Source organism: Chiloscyllium plagiosum, unplaced genomic scaffold, assembly GCF_037043375.1.
Source record: "Chiloscyllium plagiosum isolate Xiang-an unplaced genomic scaffold, Cpla_swu_hap1 HiC_scaffold_18, whole genome shotgun sequence".
NCBI lineage: Eukaryota > Metazoa > Chordata > Chondrichthyes > Orectolobiformes > Hemiscylliidae > Chiloscyllium > Chiloscyllium plagiosum.
In genome coordinates, this window is record NW_028270156.1 from 97,289,280 (window position 1) to 97,293,424 (window position 4,145).

Consider the following 4,145-nt stretch of genomic DNA (forward strand, 5'->3'; position numbering starts at 1 on the left):
AGCCTAAATTATATGGTTTGCTTCTTAAACATTTTTCCAACTGCCAACTGACAATATTTTCCACAGTATCTCTTCACAATCCTCTTGCTTGCACCATATCCAGGGATGAGAAATCCCGTTTGGTGGAGAGATTCCCGAGGATGGTGAGTTTCACTTTGGAGCAAAGATGTTTAAGTGGCAATTTCCTGCGGTTGTTTGTAATGATGGGAGAGGGAGCGGTGGGGAATGAGCACTTTGACGAGCAGGAGGAAGTGTTGCCACTGACCCGAGTCAGAGAACAGAGGACAGGGATTAAAGGAATCCAATGAAAAGCAGCACTTCTGCTTAGGACGTTCAATAACAACTGCACAAACCCGATGTATTGAGCAGTGTATCGGGACAGAGAAACAGAGATACAGAGATAATGTTTTAAATATGGGACATTTCTGATGAAGAACTCGAGTTTCCCAAGTCTAATCAAATTACCGGCCTGCTTTGCAAAAGAGGTTTTCTGAACTTTCAGCGAGAATTGTTCCAGCAGGAAAGCATTCATAACGTAGTCAGCAGGACTCGAACCTACGTGGGGAAACCCCAATGGATTTCTAATCCATCGCCTTAACCACTCGGCCATGACTACAGACAGTGGAGCAGCGTTGAGCATTTACCAAATCAGCCGTGATCTCATTGAAAGCTCTCGCTGACTTGATGAGCTAAATGCTTCCATCTCCTTTCATACCTTTGCTGTCATTTGTAAGGTGCGAGACACCAATGCAAAAGAAGAAAAGCACAAAGGTAGGAAAAGATATTTGCAGCCAAACTGAGTCAAAATTATTTATTGAAAGGAAAATCATACTTGGCAATTTGCTAGATCTCTTTCCGAACATGACCAGCAGAGGTAAGCAAGGGAGCTATTGATCTGAGTATTCTTGGACCTGAAGCAAACAAAGGTTAGTGACATATTCATTTCTTTTTCTGGCGAACGAAATGTTCTTTCCTGATGGTTACAATGAAAGAGATGGTTCCCAATAAAAGACAAAGATTAAGTCGCATCTAGATATATTTCAATGTGACACGATTAATTTTCAGTCCCTAATTTCCCCAGAGATGGAGGGGGTGAGTTACTTTACTTCACGCTTCATCTCCTCAGCTCGGAGGTACAGACATGAAACCGCTAGAGATGGAGTTCTTGAATTGGGAACCAGCGACACTAGGCAAAAGTGAGGACTGCAGATGCTGGAAACCAGATTTTAGATCAGAGTGATGCTGGAAAAGCACAGCAGGTCAGGCAGCATCCGAAGAGCAGGCAAGTCGACCTTTCTATTGCCAGTCCTGCTGCGTTCTGCAAACAATTTTCGTTTTTGGCTCAGATTTCCAGAAACTGCAGCTATTTGTTTTATGTTAACCTTCATAATGTTTAGGACAAAACTAATGACCTGCCAGCACCGGAAAATCGGCAGAAGTACTGGTACACCGATATGTTTGCTGAACAATACAACTATTCCATGAGCGGGAATACGATCCGGGCCACGGTGCTGAGAGTACCGAATCCTCACAAGTAAATCCTCACAAGAACATTTTCGTTGCAGATTGTTTTCAACTTGTCTTCGAAGATTTACAAAGTGGGGAAAGGCCATTCCGCCCATTGTGCATTGCGGCTAATCAGAGAGCCATCTATTCTAGTCGCAGTTTCCAACTTTGGCCCAAAGTTTGGTCAATGTGTCATGCAGAATCTCAGCGAGTTCACTCAGACATTTTTGTGTGTGCAGAATGATTTGCCACATTTAAGGCAAATTCAATGGCATCCGAATGGGTATATAGACAGGAAGCGTTCGGAGAGATAAGGAAACCATTTTGGCAAATATGGTTCAATTAATTTCGGTTATCTGTTCAGCAGGGACAGGTTTGATAGTCGGGTCTTTTTCCGTGCTCGGCATCTTTGATGTGCTCCCGCAGCTCCCGCAGCTGACACCAGTTTTAATGGACCATTTGCAAAAAATGCACTCTGTTTGTTACGCTGTCAGCGCGTTTGCCTATATTTCTGGAGGGTGGATGGGACCAGTTGACCCAGCGATGAGGGTCTTTCTGGACTTTTGCTGCCAATGACCATTCGTTTGGCACCTTCCCAACTTTGCCATCAAAGAGTTTGCTGAAGAATAATACCGCACTGATAATGTTACCCCCCTCAGCTCTCCAACGAATCCAGAAACTGACAGCTCTTCATGTGGAACAGAAGCAAAACAGAAACGGTGGACCATTGCCAGGCACACCGAAGCATGCATGCTGCCTTTGTTGCGAAGCTCGTGTGCTTCATGGAGATGTTGTTGGAATGTTTTGCGGAGCTGGGAAGTGGGATCCACACAGTTCTGGGTAACATCCTCAGGGTTGCACAGCCTGTTGTGAAGCCTACTGTCCTGTGGCGTTTGGAATTGATTTAGTTTCATTGCCGCTGGGTCCGGTTGTTGGTGTTGCAGATTGGATCCTGATCAATGTGTTTATTGATGGAATCCATGGATGGGTTCCCTGCTTCTAGAAAATCTCTGGCTGCCTTCTGATTGCCATGTTCTATTACTGTTGTGCTGTTCTCCAGGATGCTTGCTGTCTGTACGTATAGCTACTCGGGACAGCTGGCCGTGGCAATTACTGACGGCCACACAAATTCTTTACCACGAATATGTATCCCACAACTGCATTCCCAGATGTCTGGCACACTAAATTGTCAACTAGGATATGCCATAAAGCAATTGAAACACCCATGCTTCCCTTTTTTAAAATAAATTTCTGGAAACTGATAGCCAGACTCCTCTGAACACACGGACTTAGGACAGCACATAAACCAACAGCCTCGCTGAGGGAAAGCTCACCAGAAAACAATATCCAATGCCCATCTTGTGCAGGACAAATGTGGTTGTCAGGATTCAACGCAGGGACTGCACGAAACACTATATCGGAGAAACAGTCGGACAACTAGCGAGCTGCAAGCATGAACTTCAGCCATCCCGTATACGCCACGGGCAGATGTTCTTGTAGTTGTATGTAGGGCATTGAGTGTTTCTGATTCAGGGGCTTGGATCGTCTGCAGCACTGGTTAATTCCTTGTGTTATAACTACTGTTGGAACATATGTAAAACTTGATTGCTCATTGAGATGTGCATCCAAAATATTAGCCGAGAGAAGTATTTTGGTGGTTTTTCTGGTGCTGTTCCTGTCATGCCCTCTGGAACTGGACTTATTGTGTGCTTCCTGACGGTTCGGTGCATGCCTCCGTGATCGTATTTTGGGCAGAAACCTGCGTTTTAGCTTCAATAACGTACGTTTGCAAACCTGGTATACCTCCCTGTATTTTGTTATCTCTTATTGTGTGCAATTGCAACACGGCAAATTATTAATTTACATTGGAAGGTGACAAACGGAGGCGTGTGAAATGCCAAGGTATTAGTGACATTTATCAAATGGTTGCATATTACTTTGATTCAGGAGATAAGGATGTAAAACGTGTTTGTGTAGAAATGAGGACCAGTAAGGAAAGAAGTCATCCGCAGGTGTAGTTTACAAGTGCACTCGCAGTAACCACTACGTACAAGAAAAAAATACTACATGTGAGTGATAAAAGATGGCTATAGTTACGGGTGATCTTAGTTTCCCATCTCCCACTCACGGTTCAATAGTAAAAAAAAAGTTTGGATGACAATAATCAATACATCATATCTGTCCCAGAGAACAACGCGAGCCATATTTTGGTCATTGTTTAGTTTACAGCTGACTTAGTCTCTGTCTTTTCTTGGAAACCATCTCCTTTGTTGTGACCATCAGGAAAGATATTACTTTTGACATAAAGAAAATGAAGATTATGTCACTAATCTTTGTTTGTTTCATGCCCAAGTACAATCAGACGTCCTTGATCAACTCTGCTAGTCATGCTAGCAAAGAAATCTGGAAAAATGCCAAGTGTGATTTTTCGCTCAATCAATAATTTTGATTCAGTTTGACTGAAACCACCTCTCCCTAAAATTGTGCTTTTCTTCTTTTAAAATGGTGTCCGGTATATTCCAAATGACGGCAAAGATACGAGAGCTGATGGAAGCAATTTAGCCTATCAAGTCTGCGACAAAATTCAATGAGATCATGGCTGATTTGGTTAATTCTCAACCCCCGTTTTTATCCTCATC

The 4,145-nt window shown here is 43.3% G+C and overlaps 1 non-coding gene across 1 annotated transcript; it reads right to left on the reverse strand.

Annotated features, from left to right (window-relative positions):
* Positions 1 to 534: 534 nt before the first annotated feature.
* trnas-aga (transfer RNA serine (anticodon AGA)) lies at positions 535 to 616 on the reverse strand. Its single transcript has one exon. It is a non-coding gene; the product is annotated as a tRNA-Ser (tRNA).
* Between the last annotated feature and the right edge of the window lie 3,529 nt (positions 617 to 4,145).